General features: G+C 47.6%; 1 protein-coding gene across 1 annotated transcript in view; it reads left to right on the top strand.

Annotated features, from left to right (window-relative positions):
- Positions 1 to 22,835, top strand: part of LOC137338109 (coagulation factor XIII A chain-like) — a 288,396-nt gene that overhangs the window by 155,142 nt on the left and 110,419 nt on the right. The gene's annotated exons all lie outside the window — the stretch shown is intronic.

Here is a 22,835-nt window from a genome sequence, read left to right as displayed (position 1 = left end):
AACATTATAGCACTGATCCCCTCCACATAGCTAGGCGTGGCCAACTTAATGCCAGTGAGATCTCCGTGGCAACCACTTGAGGACCCCTACTTCTTGATGGCTCACCATTAGGAAGTGTAGCTCATTTCTCCAGCAGTCCCTCAGAACAATGTGAAAGTCCATAATTGAACAAGTCACCTTCCATCAGAAGCACTGAGGGCATCTCCTAAGGTGCAGAAGTACTTAGTTTTCATGATGGGAACAAATGCCGTTTTTTGTGCTGTGCTCTTGCTGAGTTTGATGAAAAGTTACAGCCAACATTTGTGCAGACACCTTAAGTGGTCGGAAACTGCAGCTTGGCTTAATTGAATTGGACCCATCACCAATTCATGGTCTTAATTGTTTTCCCCCTGTCAATTAAGACCATTTCAAACATTATAAATGTTTGTTGGGAACTTTTGTATGTAATGGTTAATGTTTTGTTATAGGTTGCATTGCTGCTTTTGATGTTAATACACCTTTGGCAAAATTACTGATATCCTGAAAATTACCTCCATGCTGTTTTGCAGAGGAAGTTTCAACTCCAAAGGGGAGATTACTTTTTTGAAGCTTTGGGTTCATCAGGCTGAATGTGTTCCTGCTGGGGAGTGGAATGCTTTCTTCTAGTTTTTTTAACCAAAAATCACCATCAAGCATTTCTCAGTCGAACATGGCATAACCATGTGTGGAGAGAAGCTCTCTATATTCCCTTTACTCTCTCAGTCCCAAGCTGAGAACAACACTCAATACTGAACTGACATGATTGATCCACTTCCCACATTAGCTATTCTTATGGTTTCTGAGTGATATTGCCAATTTGTGCTGATTTCTGAGCCAATTTGTGGTGTAAACTCACTCCCACTGGGAATTGGAATAAGACTGTCTAAACTCTTTCCATTTCAGGACCCTTACAGCTAACTGTGATGAGATTTTTGTAAGCACAGGCCCCAGAAGTGAAAGACAACATGCTAACCCACTGCACAAACAAGTCCCCTTAAGGACAAGACTCTTAGCTACATTATTGGAATCAAACATGGCTACATTTGTGAAAATCACTATGGCACTGACAACAGTGGAGGACTGGGGTAGATTTCACAAATTAATGCTCTAGGTTCAGAGCTTCACACAATGGGAGAACACATCGGGAATTTGCACAACAGTAAGCAGCAATCTGTGGGGGACAGAAAATGATGTGAGGCGTGCTAACATCCACTCCTGATTTCCCAACATGTACGCTGCATTTAAACAGGAATTTTAAATCATAATGTTTACTCCACTGTTCAACTGCAGGGTAAATGATATCCCTCCTGTGACTTTACGAAGCTAGTGAATTTTAGCCACATAACTGTCAGGTAGGAATGACCTCGATGTAATTATATTAGAAGAGGAGTGGGTTGGGCCCCCTCCCTCCAAAATGTGCATTATCAGGCCTTCTTCTGCTGCCCCAGGGATATCCATAACCCCTTTCCTTGGAAGTCACTTGGATTAGTGAGATCAGTGGCAGGAGGCAGGAATTTCTAATAGGAGACTTTGTTGGTTTTACCTTTCCTTATTCCAGGGATGCTGAGGTAAATTGTAGTTCTGCTAGAGTTACCCGAGTTGAGTCATCTAAGTCAACATATACTGGTAATCAAACCTGGGACCTGCCTGGTCTGTATGGTTTTGTTCCACATTAGACAGTACATTTACTAACAAAGCTGTAAGGAGAATAAAGAATTAAAAAGTCAGTATTGCTACAGGAATCACCGTTAACCCACTTGGTTAAATGCTCAGGGGCTCTGCGGGGGTTCTCCCAGTCTCCCATGGTGACGTTGGCAGGAGACCAGTGGAACCCCCCCAAAAAATGTCAGCGACCTGGTGGGGTTTTGGGGTTCTGCCAGTCTCCTGCCAGAATGACGGCGGGAGACTGGCAGAACCCTGGCGGACATTCAAGGCCTAAGGCTCTCTATGACAATCTTCCTTGACCCTGGGTTGGGTTGTGTATTTGACCTCCTTTTCTATACTGTGTCAGTCAGTACTGCTGACGTGATCTGCTTGCATCTTGATGCTCAGGATGACAGCCCAGTCAGAGAGGATCATATAAAGCCTCTGGCTCGATCAGGTACATTTTCTCTATCTGTGGACTCACTTCTTTGGGGTGCTATAAATAGTTGTATGCATTTGTATGCAGCCCTGAGGCTGGGCATTAGTAGAACCCAGACTGCAGACAGAATGGAGTGCATGCTAGGGGAATGATGTCTTCCATCCCCTCCTGCTGAGGTGCTGGCAATCTCCGGAGTCTCTTTCCTGCATACAGACTTCTTAGTTGATTGAAAGCAGATGCAATCCTGAGCTGGAAACATTATTTGCATCTTCTTGTTCCCCTGCTTTGCCATGTATTTTGGCTGCTACACACTACTCCATTGCACTAAAATGTCATTCCACACAATCCTGCTGGCTGTAAAACCAGCTGTTATCTAAGAATTCACCAGGGTTCCTTGTGGTTTCTAACAGTATTGTATGCAACACTGAATAACGTCATGTAACAATGTGTACTTTACTGATAGCTTGTCACTTAGGTTCTATTTTGAATTTTTCAAGAAAGAATACATATCAACATTGAACTGGCTAACACAGGCTAGTTACAAAGGATGCAACTGGCTTTCAAAGGACGTACAACTCAAGGAAAAATTATCTTTAAGAATTTGCCATCCAAGTCTAGTTCTTGAATTAAAATCTGTTCTTGTTAATGAATAACCTGTTTGCCATAGCATCTTACTCACTCCCCATGAGTGATGCCAGCGGAGTGGTCCAAACTGACCACATTTCTTTGACGTTTTTATTCAAAGTTAGTTTTATTGCCAGCGTGGAGACCGTTAAATAGGTTCTGCCTTGCTGCTAGGCTGCTTCATTGACATTTCTTAACATGGAGTGGCCCGGAGGGACTCTATTGCAAAAGCAGGCTGGATAAATTTTAAATGGCCTGAAGGCCACTGTGGAGTCATCCAACCCTGGGACACCACAGGGTCGATTTCACAAAGGTGAACTTGTGTGCTGGGGAGTAGAATCCAGCCTTAGGTTACGGGCTGGAACCTGCAGCCTGCAGCTTGGCTTCTTGAGTTCAGGGCAACTCTCCGGCTGTTTGCAATGGGGCTGATCTCAAATGTAAAGGAATGCTTTCTAAAAGTGATGTCACTGGAGCTTCATAGTAGGGAGGGCCACCCAACTCAAGGTTCTTCATGTCAGTGATAAAATGTAAAAAAATGCTGAAGAACATTTATGGTTAGTCTATTATTTTCTTCCATTAAAAAGGGGGAATACTTGGAACAAAAGTACACCTTCCTTTAAGCTGTGATGACTGTATTAAATGATTACTTAATTAGTCACTTCCAAAAATAAAATGCACACGACGTACAGCAATTGTCTTTAACTGGTGTTGATCGTTGTACTTGGAAAAGCTAGAATTATCTACATGATTACTATTGAGCCTCTATATATAACAAACAGTTTCACCCATGTTGACAATGCCATACTTTAATACTGTGTTGGGATACAATAGCCAGAGAGGTTTACTATGGAACCAGATTCTGGTTGGCAGTGATAAATATTTAAATTTGTCATCATATCCTATCAGATGAATATGCCTTTTTTGCCCTAATGTTTTTTAGAAAATAGCTAATTTTATCCCAAATTTGCGGTGCAAGGCCCTATACCAGGTCAATGTCATGACAGGACTTTGATATAACAGTTTGGTACTTATCAGGATGCACATTATGAGCCTGCCTTATGCTTCCTTCAGATGAGTCACTGCTGTTGCACCAAAGACACAGAACAGTTGTCCAACTGAGTGCAGTGTTGCTGATGCCAATGCTCAAGGAAGAAAGTCACTTTGAACACATTATTCATGATGTATTTGAAAGTTTCAAGTAGGGGTGCCATGCTGAACACCATAATTAATAAAGCTGAAGGTCAACAAATCGAAATTTTACAAACCAACAAAATCCATTACTGTGCATACAAAGTAGCATCAAATGATGACAGTTGAAAGATTTCTCATTACAAGACAGCATTACATAATTTAACCAGCATCTGTGTCAGGCAAGTGTAACCCATCATAAAATAAATATATAAGCCTAGATTTTGCGAATCTGGCAAAAATGGGATTGTGCAGATCAGTCTTTGCTGGCAACTTGGGTGGGAGAGGCCATGCTGAATTTTAGAATAGGATTCCTTCCACTTAACTTGAATAGGCTAATGGCACATGTAAAGCTTGCTCAGGGAGTTTGGCCTGTAGGGGTAGGTTAACCCTGGGGAGGTTGCAGGTTTTATAGGGCTGCAGCTTATCATTAAAGTGGAAGTTGTGGTAGAAAAGTGGACTAATTTTTCACAATGGCACAGTGGAAACATGTGGGGCACACTGCTCCCTTTGATGCTGAAGAATTGGAGATTCTGCTACAGGAGGTGCACCAAAAGTGGGTGACCCTATTTGGGAACTGAAGGCAACCCTCCAATAAAAGCTTGGAGGGAAACTGTGTGCCAACCATGTCAGTGCATTTACCAAGGTCACTTTTGCTGGGCTGAAAATGAGGAATCGGTTTGCTGGAAGAAGGTGAAGTTAGATGTGTTCCTCACTCCTGTTGGGATAACAGTAAAGCACACATAGTGCCTGAGGTATCTTTACATCTGCAGTACATGTTTTGGGCTCCAGCCCTTCTGAAAGATGAACAACCATTTTAATAGAATCAGAACAAAGAGACAGGGTCAGGGGAAAAACAGGAGGAAATATAGAATCATAGAAAGGTTACAGCATGGAAGGAGCCATTCGGCCCATCGAGTCTGTACTGGCTCTATGCAAGAGCAATCCAGCTAGTCCCACTCCTCCACCCTATCCCCATAGCCCTGCAAATTTTTCCTTTCAAGTACTTATCCAGTTCCCTTTTGAAAGCCATGATTGAATCTGCCTCCACCACCCCCACCCAGCAGTGCGTTCCAAATCCTAACCACTCGCTGTGTAAAAATGTTTTTCCTCATGTCATCTTTGATTCTTTTGCCAATCACCTTAAATCTATGTCCTCTGGTTCTTGACCCTTCCGCCAGTGGGATCTGAATCTCTCTCTCTACTCTGTCTAGACCCTTCATGATTTTAAATATCACTATCAAATCTCCTCTCAATCTTCCCTGTTCCAAGGAGAATAACCCCAGCTTCTCCAGTCTATCCACATAACTAAAGTCTCTCATCCTTGGAATCATACTAGTAAATCTTTTCTGCCCCCTCTCTAAGGCTTTCACATCTTTCCTAAATGCAGTGCCCAGGACTGGATACAATACTCCAGTTGTGGCCGAACCAGTGTTTTATAAAGGTTCATCATGACTTCCTTGCTTTTGTACTCTATGCCTCTATTTATAAAGCCCAGGATCCCGTATGCTTTTTTAACCGCTTTCTCAACCTGCCCTGCCACCTTCAATGATTTTTGTACATATACCCCCAGATCTCCCTGCTCCTGTACCCCTTTTAGAATTGTGCCCTTTAGTTTATATTGCTTCTCCTCGTTCTTCCTACCGAAATGTATCACTTTGTATTTTTCTGTGTTAAATTTCATCTGCCACGTGTCTGCCCGTGCCAGCAGCCTGTCTATCTCCTCTTGAAGTCTACCACTATCCTCCTCACTGTTCACTACACTTCCAAGTTTTGTGTCATCTGCAAATTTTGAAATTGTGCTCTGTACACCCAAGTCCAAGTCATTAATGTATATCAAGAAAAGAAGTGGTCCGAGTACTGACCCCTGGAGAACACCACTGTACACCTCCCTCCAGTCTGAAAAACAACCGTTCACCACTACTCTCTGTTTCCTGTTACTTAGCCAATTCTGTATCCATGCTGCTACTGCCCCTTTTATTCCATGGACTTCAATTTTGATGACAAGCCTATTATGCAACACTTTATCAAACGCCTTTTAAAAATCCATATACACCACATCAACCGCATTGCCCTCATCTACCCTCTCTGTTACCTCATCCTAAAACTCTATCAAGTTAGTTAAACACGATTTGCCTTTAACAAATCCGTGCTGGTTTTCCCTAATCAATCCACACTTGTCCACATGACTGCTAATTCTGTCACGGATTATTGTTTCTAAAGGTTTCCCCACCACCGAGGTGAAATATTGATGAAATGACCTGTGTAAACTGCTTAAAAGAAAGTGCAGGTACAAGGTGGGTCTCCTGTTTTATATGTCGTCCCATCACATAATCGTATCCATTTGTATGAGAAAGATTGTACAATATTTTTATAAAAAGTGATTGGCTTTTTTTAACATTTCCCCCCCACCCCCACCTATCATTTGTCCATTTGTTCTGAACCGTCCACTTTCCATCAGGTTGGGGAGTTATTGGCTACTGATTCCTCCATGACCATCACCATGTCACACTTTAATAACCTAGGCTATAATGAAGTGGGTTTGTACTGGGTTAGGACAGGAGGTATCTATTGTTTGGTCTGTCAGAGTCAAGATCCTCCATGGTCATGAGACACTTCATGGAGAAACCTAACTGAGAACAGATTAAACTCACTACATCTGAAGATGGTGTATTTAAATGTCTTATAGCCTTAGGACTTGAATTTTTAAATTTAAAAGTCCCTGTGCTGCTGTAGTACTGATTTACTTGGACTAGCTCTTTAACATTTCCAAAGAAGGCATTCTACCAAAGCGGTTTTGAGTTCTCCTTTAAAAAAAAGTTATGTTTTTCACCTTTTATTGTCAGAATTCTTGAGCTGTTACCCCAGTTTTGATCTCTTCTGTTTTATAACAACTGTGGAATTTAATTTTTGTGGTGCTACCACATCAAAAATATTAATTATTACCACACGACTCATTAAACTCAGTTGACAGACTCACTAACACATCCTACGATGTGTTCAAATAAAAGGATTTAGCACTTTCTCTCATCGTGACCATAAGAAGAAACAAAAACCAATCAACACAACACTATGGAACCACTTTGTGGGAGAGCATGGCAAAGCAAAATCTAGATGCCCAATAGAAAAAATAGGAATGGGAACCCTGACTGATCTTCCCCTCCCTTGCCGGCGTGCTGGGTGCACTTATACTGTCACCCTGGCTGAGATCAGTTAACTCAGCACAGACCAGGAAACAAACCTGGATCCTTCTGGTGGATCTGTTGTTCACCATCTTTACTCATCTATTTACAAGTATTTGTGCAAGACAATGGTTAAGCCACAATTAGAGTACTGTTTGTAGTTTTGGGCATAACATTATAGAAAGAACATTGAAATCGAAGAGCGTGTGCAGAAACTAGGATGAGAAACTATAGTTATGAGGAGAGACGTGACATACTGTGACTACTTCCACTTGGGTGGAGAAGGGTCCCTCTTGTCAGTTGTTTCTTTCTGTACGGGTTCAGTGCCTGTGAGGGAAACAAAGGACATTCATTTTAGGAAGGTGATCTCTGACCTGAATCCGAAAATGTGAGTGAGCAATAGCAAGAGGTCATTCAAGTCATCAGAATGTCTGCAGACAGGAAAATCTCTCAGTTGTGTAAGCGCTCCATCCAAATACCAACGTAAGCTGACAGTTTTCCTCCAACTTCTGCTTCTCCTAGGGGCTTCCCAGTGTGAATGTCCAGGAGATGCTGAGCTTACTTAAGGACCTGATGCGAGCCATTCTTCCACCCATGACGGTCCTGTGCCTCAGGTTGTGTATGTGTTTCTCCCTTGCAAGGAGAATAACCCCAGCTTCTCCAGTCTATCCACGTAACTAAAGTCCCTCATCCCTGGAACTCTAGTAAATTCTAGTAAATCTCTTCTGCACTTTCTCTAAGGCATTCACATCTTTCCTAAAGTGCGGTGCCCAGAACTGGACACAATACTCCAGTTGTGGCTGAACCAGTGTTTTATAAAGGTTCATCATGACTTCCTTGCTTTTGTACTCTATGCCTCTCTTTATAAAGCTCAGGATCCCGTATGCTTTTTTAACCGCTTTCTCAACCTGCCCTGCCACCTTCAACAATTTGTGTACATATACCTCCAGATCTCTCTGTTTCTGTACCACTTTTAGACTTGTTCCCTTTAATTTATATTGCCTCTCCTCATTCTTCCTACCGAAATGTATCACTTCACACTTTTCTGCGTTAATTTCATCTGCCACATGTCTGCCCATGCCACCAGCCTGTCTACATCCTCTTGAAGTCTATTACTATCCTCCTCACTGTTCACTACACTTCCAAATTTTGTGTCATCTGCAAATTTGGAAATTGTGCCCTCTACACCCAAGTCCAAGTCATTAATATATATCAAGAAAAGCAGTGGTCCTACTACCGACCCCTGGGGAACACCACTGTACGCCTCCCTCCAGTCCGAAAATCAACCGTTCACCACTACTCTCTGTTTCCTGTTACTTAGCCAATTCTGTATCCATGCTGCTACTGTCCCTTTTATTCCAAGGGCTTCAATCTTGATGACAATCTAGAGGACACAAAGGGCACAATTTTAGGGGGCAATTGGGGGCGGGAGGGCTCCGAAAATCACTGAAATCCCGTTCGGGTTTGGAAGCCGGCTCCAACCCGCCGAGTTACAAGTTTCCCAGGGACCCACCCGTGAGCGCGCAGGCGATCCGAAAACGGAAGTGAGCCAAATGTACCTCATTGAGGTACTTAAGGCACTTTACCTGTGACAGATGAAGTAATTATAACGATTTTTAACTTACCTGGGCGGCTTGCCCACCGCTTCTAGGTGGATCAGGGAAAAAGAAACTAAATAAATTATATAAAACACCATAGAAGGAAGTTAAAACATAAAATGAACCTACCTTTGCATCCTGCTCCGATGTCCGATGTCTCCCTCTCCGATCTCCCCCTCTTCAACCCGCCCGATGTCTTCCCGATGTCACCCTCTTCACCCCCCGAAGTTCTTCCGATCTTCCTCTCTCCCCCCGATCTTCCCCTCTTCACCCCCCCCGATCTTCCCCTCTTCACCCCCCCCCCGATCTTCCCCTCTTCACCCCCCGATCTTCACCTCTTCACCCCCCCCGATCTTCCCCTCTTCACCCCCCCCGATCTTCCCCTCTTCACCCCCCGAAGTCCTCCCGATCTTCCCCTCTTCACCCCCCGATCTTCCCCTCTTCACCCCCCGATCTTCGCCTCTTCACCCCACCCCGATCTTCCCCTCTTCACCCCCCCCAATCTTCCCCTCTTCACCCCCCGATCTTCGCCTCTTCACCCCCCCCCGATCTTCCCCTCTTCACCCCCCCCCGATCTTCCCCTCTTCACCCCCCGAAGTCCTCCCGATCTTCCGATCTTCCCCTCTTCACCCCCCCGATCTTCCCCTCTTCACCCCCCCCGATCTTCCCCTCTTCACCCCCCAATCTTCACCTCTTCACCCCCCCCGATCTTCCCCTCTTCACCCCCCCCGATCTTCCCCTCTTCACCCCCCCGATCTTCCCCTCTTCACCCCCCGAAGTCCTCCCGATCTTCCGATCTTCCCCTCTTCACCCCCCCGATCTTCCCCTCTTCACCCCCCAATCTTCACCTCTTCACCCCCCCGATCTTCCCCTCTTCACCCCCCCGATCTTCCCCTCTTCACCCCCCCGATCTTCCCCTCTTCACCCCCCCCGATCTTCCCCTCTTCACCCCCCCCGATCTTCCCCTCTTCACCCCCCCCGATCTTCCCCTCTTCACCCCCCCGATCTTCCCCTCTTCACCCCCCCCAATCTTCCCCTCTTCACCCCCCCGATCTTCCCCTCTTCACTCCCCCGATCTTCCCCTCTTCACCCCCCCGATCTTCCCCTCTTCACTCCCCCGATCTTCCCCTCTTCACCCCCCCGATCTTCCCCTCTTCACTCCCACGATCTTCCCCTCTTCACTCCCCCGATCTTCCCCTCTTCACCCCCCCCTGATCTTCCCCTCTTCACCCCCCGATCTTCCCCTCTCCCCCTCCCCCCCCCCCCCGCCACGTTGCAGCTCCTGACCGCAGCCAGCCTGTCAATCAGACTGAGTGTGAAACCTGGAGAGGATGTTAATCACCAGCAATCAACATGCAACCGCGTCGGAAACGGTAAGTTTTGTTTATGCAGGTTTGCCACGCACACCTTCACCCTCCCCCCCACCCCCGCTGCCAACAGCTACCATTGCAAAATTGAGCCCAAAGGGTCTGCAAAGGGATATAGATCGGTTAAGCGAGTGGGCAAAAATTTGGCAGATGGAGGAGAATGTGGGAAAATGTGAAGTCATCCACTTTGGTAGGAAGAATAAAAAAGCAAAATATTATATAAATGGAGAAAGACTACAGAATGCTGCGGTACAGAGGGATCTGGGTGTCCTCTTACATGAAACACAAAAAGTTAGCATACAGGTGCAGCAGGTAATCTGGTAGGCAAATGCAATATTGGCCTTTATTTCAAGGGGGATGGAGTATAAAAGCAGGGAACTCTTGCTACAACTGTACAGGGTGCTGGTGAGACCATACCTGGAGTACTGCGTACAGTTTTGGTCCCCTTATGTAAGGAAGGACATACTTGCATTGGAGGTGATTCAGAGAAGGTTCACTAAGCTAATTCTGGGTATGGAAGGGTTTTCTTATGAGGAAAGATTGAGCAGGTTGGGCCTATACTCACTGGAGTTTAGAAGAATGAGAGGAGATCTTATTGAAATATATAAGATTCTGAGGGGGCTTGACAGGGTAAATGCTGAGAGGGTGTTTCCCTTCAAAGGGGAATCTAGAACTAGGGGGCATAGTCTCAGAATAAGAGGTCGCCCGTTTAAGATGGAGATGAGGAGAAATTTCTTCTCTCAGAGGGTTGTGAACCTTTGGAATTCTTTGCCCCAAAGAGCAGTGGAGGCTGAGTCATTGAATACATTCAAGACTGAGTTAGACAAATTTTTGATCAGCAAAGGAGTCAAAGGGTATGGGGAACAGGCGGGAAAGTGGAGTTGAGGCTAGAATCAGATCAGCCATGATCTCATTGAATGACAGAGCAGGCTTGAAGGGCCAAATGGCCTAGTCCTGCTCCAATCTCTTATGTTCTTATGACAAGTCTATTGTGCGGCACTTTATCAAACACCTTTTGAAAGTCCATATACACCATATCAACAGCATTGCCCTCATCAACCCTCTTTGTTACTTCATCAAAAAACTCTATCAAATTAGTTAATCACGATTTGCCTTTAACAAATCTGTCCTGGCTTTTCCTAATCAATCCACACTTGTCCAAGTGACTGCTAATTCTGTCCCGGATTATCGTTTCTGAAAGTTTCCCCACCACTGAGATTAAACTGACTGGCCTGTAGTTGCTGGGTTTATCCTTACACCCTTTTTTGAACAAGGGTGTAACATTTGCAATTCTCCAGTCCTCTGGCACCACCCATGTATCTAAGGAAGTTTGGAAGATTATGGCCAGTATCTCCTCCATTTCCACCCTTACTTCCCTCAGCAACCTAGGATGCATCCCATCTGGACCGGGTGACTTATCTACTTTAAGTACAACTAGCCTTTCCAGTACCTCCTCTTTATCAATTTTTAGCTCATCCAGTATCTCAACTATATCTTCCTTTACCGACACTCTGGCAGCATCTTCGTCCTTGGTAAAGACAGATGCAAAGTACTCACTTAGTACCTCGGCCATGCCCTCTGCCTCCATGAGTAGATCTCCTTTTTGATCCCTAATCGATCCCATCCCTCCTCTTACTATCAGTTTACTGTTTACATGCCTGTAGAAGACTTCCCTTTTATGTTGGCCGCCAATCTATTCTCATACTCTCTATTTGCCTTTCCTATTCCCTTTTTCACTTCCCCTCTAAACTTTCTATACTCAGCCAGTTCTCAGTTGTGTTATCAACCTGACATCTGTCATACACCCCTTTTTTCTGCTTCATCTTACTCTTTATCTCTTTTGTTATCCAGGGAGCTCTGGCTTTAGTTGCCCTACCTTTCTCCTTCGTGGGAATGTGCCTGGACTGTACCCGAACCATCTCCTCCTTAAAGGCCGCCCAGTGTTCAATTATAGTTTTGCCTGCCAATCTTTGATTCCAATTTACCCGGGCCAGATCTGTTCTCATCCCTTCCTCCAATTTAATATTTTTACTTTAGAGTGGTCCATGTCCTTTTCCATAGCTATTCTAAATCTTATGATAATATGATACTATAAGATATTAAGGGGAACAGATAGGGTCGATAGAGAAAAACTATTTCCGCTGGTTGAGGATTCTGGGAGTTGGGGGCACAGTCTAAAAATTAAAGCCAGACCTTTCAGGAGCGAGATTAGAAAACATTTCTACACACAAAGTGTGGTAGAAGTTTGGAACTCTCTTTTGCAAACGGCAATTGATACTAAATTTAAATGTCAGATAGATAGCTTTTTGGTAACCAAAGGTATTAAAGGATATGGGCCAAAGGCAGGTATATGGAGTTAGATCACAGATCAGCCATGATCTTATCAAATGGCGGAGCAGGCACGAGGGGCTGAATGGCCTACTCCTGTTCCCATGTTCCTATGATCGCTGTTGCATAAATGATCCTCCACTGACGCTCCACTTGGCCCGTCTCATTCCCCAGAACCAAATCCAGCAATGCCTCCTTCCTCGTTGACTGGACACGTACTGGTCAAGAAAGTTTTCTTGAACACACTTCAAAAATTCCTCTCCCTCTTTGCCCCTTATATTATTACTATTCCAGTCTATATTAGGATAGTCCCCACTTATCATTACTCTATGGCTTTTTCACCTCTCTGTAATTTCCCTGCAAATTTGCTCCTCTATAACCTTCCCACTGGATAGTGGCCTATAGAATACACCCAGTAGTCTAATGGCACCTCTATTGTTTCTTAATTCTAACCAAATAGATTCTGTCCTTGATCCCTCCAGGACATCCTCTCTCTCCAGCACTGCAATATTCTCAGCACTGCAATATTCCTTGTGTTCAGGAATATTTAGTACCCAATCCTGCCCTTTTTTGAGCCAGGTCTCCATTATCGCCACAACATCATATTCCCATGTGGCTATTTGCGCCTGCAGCTAACTGACCTTGTTTACTACGCTTCGTGTGTTTACACACATGCACCGCAAACCAGTCTTAGACTTTCTTGTACTCTCTCTTAGTCTGATCCCACCTAATACCGTACTATTTCTTATTCTAGTGCTATCTGTCTCTCCCAATCCTTTGTGCGCCTTGTTCTCCTTTCCAATGCTACATCCTGGTGCCCATCCCCCTGCCAAATTAGTTTAAACTCCCTCCCACAACACTAGCGAACCTTCCCGCGAGGGCATTGGTCCCAGCTCCGTTGAGGTGCAACCCATCCGGCCTGTATAGGTCCCACCTCCCCCAGAACTGGTCCCAATGCCCCAGAAATCTAAAGCTCTCCCTCCTGCACCATCCCTCCAGCCACGCATTCAACTGTTCTATCCTCCTATTTCTATACTCGCTAGTGAATGGCACCAGGAGTAATCCAGAGATTACTACCTTTGAGGTCCTACTTGTTTATCTCTTTCCTAACTCCTTAAAATCTGCCTGCAGGACCTCATCCCTCTTTCTACCTATGTCGTTGGTACCAATATGGACCATGACCTCTGGCTGTTCACCCTTCCTCGCCGGAATGTTCTGCAGCCGCTCAGTGACATCCTTGGCCCTGGCATCAGGGAGGCAACATACCATCCTGGAATCATGTCTGCGGCCGCAGAAACACCTGTCTGCTCCCCTAACTATAGAATCCCCTGTCACTATTGTTCTCATGACCTTTCTCCTCCCCGCCCTGTACAGCTGAGCCATCCATGGTGCTATGGTCTTGACTCTAGCTGCACTCCACAGAGGAACCCTCTCCATCACCAGTATTCTTTGCCTGTACTCTCTTATGATGTGGAGATGCCGGTGATGGACTGGGGTTGACAATTGTAAACAATTTTACAACACCAAGTTATAGTCCAACAATTTTATTTTAAAATTCACAAGCTTTCGGAGGCTTCCTCCTTCCTCATTCACCTGAGGAAGGAGGAAGCCTCCGAAAGCTTGTATGAATTTTAAAATAAAATTGTTGGACTATAACTTGGTGTTGTAAAATTGTTTACAATTGTACTCTCTTAAGCAGTGGGGTGACCACCTCCTGAAACGTGCTATCCATGTAGTTCTCAGCCTCACGGATGCACTGCAGTGGCCCCAGATGTTGCTGAAGCTCCGAAACCCGGAGCTCGAGCTCCTCCAGCTGGCGACACTTCCTGCACATGTGGTTGTCTAGGACATGGGAAACCTCTTGGAGTTCCCACATGGCACAGGCTGTGCATGTGACGGGTCTGAGCATCCCTGCCATTCCTTGATTTATTATATTACCAACTAAAGTTAAAAAAATAAACTTAAAGACTTAAAAAAACACTCACCGCTACTCACCATTCAGCTCCTTCCCTTGTGCTGACGTCACTTTAGGTGTTTTTTCACCTCTCTCTCCTCCTTTTATCACTAATCCCGTGCTCCGCTCTCTCCTCTCCTCTCTCTCCTCCTTTTATCGCTGATCCCGTGCTCCGCTCTCTCCTCTCCGCTCTCTCTCCTCCTTTTATCACTGATCCCGTGCTCCACTCTCTCTCTCCTCTCTCTCCTCCTTTTATCACTGATCCCGTGCTCCGCTCTCTCTCTCTCCTCTCTCTCTCCTCCTTTTATCACTGATCCCGTGCTCCGCTCTCTCTCCTCTCTCTCCTCCTTTTATCGCTGATCCCGTGCTCCGCTCTCTCCTCTCCTCTCTCTCCTCCTTTTATCGCTGATCCCGTGCTCCGCTCTCTCTCTCCTCTCTCTCTCCTCCTTTTATCACTGATCCCGTGCTCCGCTCTCTCTCTCCTCTCTCTCCTCCTTTTATCGCTGATCCCGTGCTCCGCTCTCTCTCTCCTCTCTCTCTCCTCCTTTTATCACTGATCCCGTGCTCCGCTCTCTCCTGTCCTCTCTCTCCTCCTTTTATCGCTGATCCCGTGCTCCACTCTCTCTCTCTCCTCTCTCTCTCCTCCTTTTATCGCTGATCCCGTGCTCCGCTCTCTCTCTCCTCTCTCTCTCCTCCTTTTATCACTGATCCCGTGCTCCGCTCTCTCCTGTCCTCTCTCTCCTCCTTTTATCGCTGATCCCGTGCTCCACTCTCTCTCTCTCCTCTCTCTCTCCTCCTTTTATCGCTGATCCCGTGCTCCACTCTCTCTCTCTCCTCTCTCTCTCCTCCTTTTATCACTGATCCCGTGCTCCACTCTCTCTCTCTCCTTTTATCACTGATCCCGTGCTCCGCTCTCTCTCTCCTCTCTCTCTCCTCCTTTTATCACTGATCCCGTGCTCCGCTCTCTCTCCTCTCTCTCTCTCCTCCTTTTATCACTGATCCCGTGCTCGGCTCTCTCTCTCCTCTCTCTCTCCTCCTTTTATCACTGATCCCGTGCTCGGCTCTCTCTCTCCTCTCTCCTCCTTTTATCACTGATCCCGTGCTCCACGCTCTCTCTCTCCTCTCTCTCTCCTCCTTTTATCGCTGATCCCGTGCTCCGCTCTCTCTCTCCTCCTTTTATCACTGATCCCGTGCTCCACTCTCTCTCTCTCCTCTCTCTCTCCTCCTTTTATCACTGATCCCGTGCTCGGCTCTCTCTCTCCTCTCTCTCTCCTCCTTTTATCACTGATCCCGTGCTCGGCTCTCTCTCTCCTCTCTCTCTCCTCCTTTTATCACTGATCCCGTGCTCGGCTCTCTCTCTCCTCTCTCTCTCCTCCTTTTATCACTGATCCCGTGCTCGGCTCTCTCTCTCCTCTCTCTCTCCTCCTTCTATCGCTGATCCCGTGCTCTGCTCTCTCTATCTTCCTTTTATCACTGATCCCGTGCTCCGCTCTCTCTCTCCTCTCTCTCTCCTCCTTCTATCGCTGATCCCGTGCTCTGCTCTCTCTATCTTCCTTTTATCACTGATCCCGTGCTCCACTCTCTCTCTCTCCTCTCTCTCCTCCTTTTATCACTGATCCCGTGCTCCGCTCTCTCTCTCCTCTCTCTCTTCCTTTTATCACTGATCCCGTGCTCCGCTCTCTCTCTCCTCTCTCTCTCCTCCTTTTATCACTGATCCCGTGCTCCGCTCTCTCTCTCCTCTCTCTCTCCTCCTTTTATCACTGATCCCGTGCTCCGCTCTCTCTCTCCTCTCTCTCCTCCTTTTATCGCTGATCCCGTGCTCCACTCTCTCTCTCTCCTCTCTCTCCTCCTTTTATCACTGATCCCGTGCTCCGCTCTCTCTCTCCTCTCTCTCCTCCTTTTATCGCTGATCCCGTGCTCCACTCTCTCTCTCTCCTCTCTCTCCTCCTTTTATCACTGATCCCGTGCTCCACTCTCTCTCTCTCCTCTCTCTCCTCCTTTTATCACTGATCCCGTGCTCCGCTCTCTCTCTCCTCCTTCTATCGCTGATCCCGTGCTCTGCTCTCTCTCTCTTCCTTTTATCACTGATCCCGTGCTCCGCTCTCTCTCTCCTCTCTCTCCTCCTTTTATCACTGATCCCGTGCTCCGCTCTCTCTCTCCTCTCTCTCTCCTCCTTTTATCACTGATCCCGTGCTCCGCTCTCTCTCTCCTCTCTCTCTCCTCCTTTTATCACTGATCCCGTGCTCCGCTCTCTCTCTCCTCTCTCTCTCCTCCTTTTATCACTGATCCCATGCTCCGCTCTCTCTCCTTTCTCTCTCCTCCTTTTATCACTGATCCCGTGCTCCGATCTCTCTCTCCTCTCTCTCTCCTCCTTTTATCACTGATCCCGTGCTCCACTCTCTCTCTCTCCTCTCTCTCCTCCTTTTATCGCTGATCCCGTGCTCCGCTCTCTCTCTCCTCTCTCTCTCCTCCTTTTATCGCTGATCCCGTGCTCCACTCTCTCTCTCTCCTCTCTCTCCTCCTTTTATCACTGATCCCGTGCTCCGCACTCTCTCTCTGCTCTCTCTCCTCCTTTTATCGCTGATCCCGTGCTCCGCTCTCTCTCTCCTCTCTCTCCTCCTTTTATCACTGATCCCGTGCTCCGCTCTCTCTCTCCTCTCTCTCCTCCTTTTATCACTGATCCCGTGCTCCGCTCTCTCTCTCCTCTCTCTCCTCCTTTTATCACTGATCCCGTGCTCCGCTCTCTCTCTCCTCTCTCTCCTCCTTTTATCACTGATCCCGTGCTCCGCTCTCTCCTCTCCTCTCCCTCCTCCTTTTATCACTGATCCCGTGCTCCACTCTCTCTCTCCTCTCTCTCCTCCTTTTATCACTGATCCCGTGCTCCGCTCTCTCCTCTCCTCTCCCTCCTCCTTTTATCACTGATCCCGTGCTCCACTCTCTCTCTCTCCTCTCTCTCCTCCTATTATCGCTGATCCCGTGCTCCGCTCTCTCTCTCCTCTCTCTCCTCCTTTTATCACTGATCCCGTGCTCCACTCTCTCTCTCCTCTCTCTCTCCTCCTTTTATCACTGATCCCGTGCTCCACTCTCTCTCTCCTCTCTCTCTCCTCCTTTTATCGCTGATCCCGCACTCCGCTCTCTCTCTCCTCTCCCTCTCCTCCTTTTATCACTGATCCCGTGCTCCACTCTCTCTCTCTCATCTCTCTCCTCCTTTTATCACTGATCCCGCACTCCGCTCTCTCTCTCCTCTCTCTCTCCTCCTTTTATCACTGATCCCGTGCTCCACTCTCTCTCTCTCCTCTCTCTCCTCCTTTTATCACTGATCCCGCGCTCCACTCTCTCCTCTCTCTCTCCTCCTTTTATCACTGATCCCGTGCTCCGCTCTCTCTCTCCTCTCTCTCCTCCTTTTATCACTGATCCCGTGCTCCACTCTCTCTCTCCTCTCTCTCTCCTCCTTTTATCGCTGATCCCGTGCTCCGCTCTCTCTCTCCTCTCTCTCTCCTCCTTTTATCACTGATCCCGTGCTCCACTCTCTCTCTCCTCTCTCTCTCCTCCTTTTATCGCTGATCCCGTGCTCCACTCTCTCTCCTCTCTCTCCTCCTTTTATCGCTGATCCCGTGCTCCACTCTCTCTCTCCTCTCTCTCTCCTCCTTTTATCACTGATCCCGTGCTCCGCTCTCTCTCTCCTATCTCTCTCCTCCTTTTATCACTGATCCCGTGCTCCACTCTCTCTCTCTCCTCCTTTTATCACTGATCCCGTGCTCCGCTCTCTCTCTCCTCTCTCCTCCTTTTATCACTGATCCCGTGCTCCGCTCTCTCTCTCCTCTCCTTCTTTTATCACTGATCCCGTGCTCCACTCTCTCTCTCCTCTCTCTCTCCTCCTTTTATCACTGATCCCGTGCTCCACTCTCTCTCTCTCCTCTCTCTCCTCCTTTTATCGCTGATCCCGTGCTCCGCTCTCTCTCTCCTCTCTCCTCCTTTTATCACTGATCCCGTGCTCCGCTCTCTCTCTCCTCTCCTTCTTTTATCACTGATCCCGTGCTCCACTCTCTCTCTCCTCTCTCTCTCCTCCTTTTATCACTGATCCCATGCTCCGCACTCTCTCTCCGCTCTCTCTCCTCCTTTTATCACTGATCCCGTGCTCCGCTCTCTCTCTCCTCTCTCTCTCCTCCTTTTATCACTGATCCCGTGCTCCACTCTCTCTCTCTCCTCCTTTTATCGCTGATCCCGTGCTCCGCTCTCTCTCTCCTCTCTCTCCTCCTTTTATCACTGATCCCGTGCTCCGCTCTCTCTCCCTTCTCTCTCCTCCTTTTATCGCTGATCCCGTGCTCCACTCTCTCTCTCTCCTCTCTCTCCTCCTTTTATCGCTGATCCCGTGCTCCACTCTCTCTCTCTCCTCTCTCTCCTCCTTTTATCGCTGATCCCGTGCTCCGCTCTCTCTCTCCTCTCTCTCTCCTCCTTTTATCGCTGATCCCGTGCTCCGCTCTCTCTCTCCTCTCTCTCTCCTCCTTCTATCGCTGATCCCGTGCTCTGCTCTTTCTCTCTTCCTTTTATCGCTGATCCCGTGCTCCACTCTCTCTCTCTCCTCTCTCTCCTCCTTTTATCACTGATCCCGTGCTCCACTCTCTCTCTCTCCTCCTTTTATCGCTGATCCCGTGCTCCGCTCTCTCTCTCCTCTCTCTCTCCTCCTTCTATCGCTGATCCCGTGCTCCACTCTCTCTCTCTCCTCCTTTTATCGCTGATCCCGTGCTCCGCTCTCTCTCTCCTCTCTCTCTCCTCCTTTTATCACTGATCCCGTGCTCTGCTCTTTCTCTCTTCCTTTTATCACTGATCCCGTGCTCCGCTCTCTCTCTCCTCTCTCTCTCCTCCTTTTATCACTGATCCCGTGCTCTGCTCTTTCTCTCTTCCTTTTATCGCTGATCCCGTGCTCCGCTCTCTCTCTCCTCTCTCTCTCCTCCTTTTATCACTGATCCCGTGCTCCGCTCTCTCTCTCCTCTCTCTCCTCCTTTTATCGCTGATCCCGTGCTCCGCTCTCTCTCTCCTCCTTCTATCGCTGATCCCGTGCTCTGCTCTCTCTATCTTCCTTTTATCACTGATCCCGTGCTCCGCTCTCTCTCTCCTCTCTCTCCTCCTTTTATCACTGATCCCGTGCTCCGCTCTCTCTCTCCTCTCTCTCCTCCTTTTATCGCTGATCCCGTGCTCCACTCTCTCTCTCTCCTCTCTCTCCTCCTTTTATCACTGATCCCGTGCTCCGCTCTCTCTCTCCTCTCTCTCCTCCTTTTATCGCTGATCCCGTGCTCCACTCTCTCTCTCCTCTCTCTCTCCTCCTTCTATCGCTGATCCCGTGCTCTGCTCTCTCTCTCTTCCTTTTATCACTGATCCCGTGCTCCGCTCTCTCTCTCCTCTCTCTCTCCTCCTTTTATCACTGATCCCGTGCTCCACTCTCTCTCTCCTCTCTCTCTCCTCCTTTTATCACTGATCCCGTGCTCCGCTCTCCCTCTCCTCTCTCTCTCTTCCTTTTATCACTGATCCCGTGCTCCACTCTCTCTCTCCTCTCTCTCTCTTCCTTTTATCACTGATCCCATGCTCCACTCTCTCTCTCCTCTCTCTCTCCTCCTTCTATCGCTGATCCCGTGCTCTGCTCTTTCTCTCTTCCTTTTATCACTGATCCCGTGCTCCGCTCTCTCTCTCCTCTCTCTCTCTTCCTTTTATCACTGATCCCGTGCTCCACTCTCTCTCTCCTCTCTCTCTCCTCCTTCTATCGCTGATCCCGTGCTCTGCTCTCTCTCTCTTCCTTTTATCGCTGATCCCGTGCTCCGCTCTCTCTCTCCTCTCTCTCCTCCTTTTATCACTGATCCCGTGCTCCGCTCTCTCTCTCCTCTCTCTCTCCTCCTTTTATCACTGATCCCGTGCTCCGCTCTCTCTCTCCTCTCTCTCTCCTCCTTTTATCACTGATCCCGTGCTCCGCTCTCTCTCTCCTCTCTCTCTCCTCCTTTTATCGCTGATCCCGTGCTCCGCTCTCTCTCTCCTCTCTCTCTCCTCCTTTTATCACTGATCCCGTGCTCCGCTCTCTCTCTCCTCTCTCTCCTCCTTTTATCACTGATCCCGTGCTCCACTCTCTCTCTCCTCTCTCTCTCCTCCTTTTATCACTGATCCCGTGCTCCGCTCTCTCTCCCCTCTCTCTCTCCTCCTTTTATCACTGATCCCGTGCTCCGCACTCTCTCTCCGCTCTCTCTACTCCTTTTATCACTGATCCCGTGCTCCGCACTCTCTCTCCGCTCTCTCTCCTCCTTTTATCGCTGATCCCGCACTCCGCTCTCTCTCTCCTCTCTCTCCTCCTTTTATCACTGATCCCGCGCTCCGCTCTCTCTCTCCTCTCTCTCTCTTCCTTTTATCACTGATCCCGTGCTCCGCTCTCTCTCTCCTCTCTCTCCTCCTTTTATCACTGATCCTGTGCTCCGCTCTCTCTCTCTCCTCTCTCTCCTCCTTTTATCGCTGATCCCGTGCTCCGCTCTCTCTCTCCTCTCTCTCTCCTCCTTTTATCACTGATCCCGCGCTCCACACTCTCTCTCCGCTCTCTCTCCTCCTTTTATCACTGATCCCACGCTCCGCCCTCTCCTCCTTTTATCGCTGATCCCGTGCTCCGCTCTCTCTCCTCTCTCTCTCTCCTCCTTTTATCACTGATCCCGTGCTCCACTCTCTCTCTCTCCTCTCCCTCTCCTCCTTTTATCACTGATCCCGTGCTCCACTCTCTCTCCTCTCTCTCCTCCTTTTATCACTGATCCCGTGCTCCACTCTCTCTCCTCTCTCTCCTCCTTTTATCACTGATCCCACGCTCCACTCTCTCTCTCCTCTCTCTCACTCTTCCTTTTATCACTGATCCCGTGCTCCGCTCTCTCTCTCTCTTCCTTTTATCGCTGATCCCGTGCTCCGCTCTCTCTCTCTCTTCCTTTTATCGCTGATCCGGTGCTCCGCTCTCTCTCTCTCTTCCTTTTATCACTGATCCCGTGCTCCGCTCTCTCTCTCTCTTCCTTTTATCACTGATCCCGTGCTCCGCTCTCTCTCTCTTCCTTTTATCACTGATCCCGTGCTCCGCTCTCTCTCTCTCTTCCTTTTATCACTGATCCCGTGCTCCGCTGTCTCTCTCTTCCTTTTATCACTGATCCCGTGCTCCGCTCTCTCTCTCTTCCTTTTATCACTGATCCCGTGCTCCGCTCTCTCTCTCTCTTCCTTTTATCACTGATCCCGTGCTCCGCTCTCTCTCTCTCTTCCTTTTATCACTGATCCCGTGCTCCGCTCTCTCTCTCTTCCTTTTATCACTGATCCCGTGCTCCGCTCTCTCTCTCTCTTCCTTTTATCACTGATCCCGTGCTCCGCTCTCTCTCTCTCTTCCTTTTATCGCTGATCCCGTGCTCCGCTCTCTCTCTCTCTTCCTTTTATCACTGATCCCGTGCTCCGCTCTCTCTCTCTTCCTTTTATCACTGATCCCGTGCTCCGCTCTCTCTCTCTTCCTTTTATCGCTGATCCCGTGCTCCGCTCTCTCTCTCTTCCTTTTATCACTGATCCCGTGCTCCGCTCTCTCTCTCTCTTCCTTTTATCACTGATCCCGTGCTCCGCTCTCTCTCTCTCTTCCTTTTATCACTGATCCCGTGCTCCGCTCTCTCTCCTCCTTTTATCACTGACCCCACACTCCACTTGGAACAGACAAATTCACAATATCTTTTCCTCCAGGTGTCTGCAGATATTCTCTTGTGAACATACGAAAATGATGGACAGGAAAAGACCCACTGGTCCATCTTGCCTGTCCCATACAGTTGTGATGCCTTATGCATCAAGATACTAACACCCACATCCACTCTGAGCAATGCAATCTTCAGGGAGAGTAAAATCCAGGCCAATTAGAGAAAAAAATATGGAAAATTTCCCTCTGACCCCTTTAGACAATCGAAACTAGTGCAGGAGATCACATTGGCCCTGATTTATATTACAGGGTATATCTTTGATCTTTGACCCAGCCAGGAACAGGTCCAGCTCTCTCTCTTGAAGGAATACAGCGAATCATCATTCACTGCACGAGCCAACAACCTGTTCCACAGGTCCACTATTCTCTGGGAAAAGAAGAACTATCTAACATCCAACCTAGTTCTGCACTTACATAACTAGTAATTGTGACCCCTGGTCCTCCGTAACCTATCCAGTTGAAATAAATGTTCCACGTAAACACAATCTAGTCCTTTCATTATTTTATAAACCTCAATTAATTCGCCTGAGTCTACGATTTTCTAAAGTATACAGACCCAGTTCTTTGAGCCTATCCGGGTAACTAAGGTATTTTAAACTGGGAATTAATCTTGTCACTCTCCCCTCCATGCTTTCCAAAGTCTCAATATTCTAAATGAGACCGAACCAAAATCTTGTACAAGGACAAAATGGTTTGCTTTGTTTTGTAGTGCATTGTCCTGTGAATACAACCTAGTAAGTACCCTGTTTGCTTTA

Source organism: Heptranchias perlo, chromosome 2, assembly GCF_035084215.1.
Source record: "Heptranchias perlo isolate sHepPer1 chromosome 2, sHepPer1.hap1, whole genome shotgun sequence".
In the NCBI taxonomy this organism is placed as follows: Eukaryota; Metazoa; Chordata; class Chondrichthyes; order Hexanchiformes; family Hexanchidae; genus Heptranchias; species Heptranchias perlo.
Note: the sequence above shows the minus strand (reverse complement) of the source record. Positions and strands in the feature narration are given on the sequence as shown.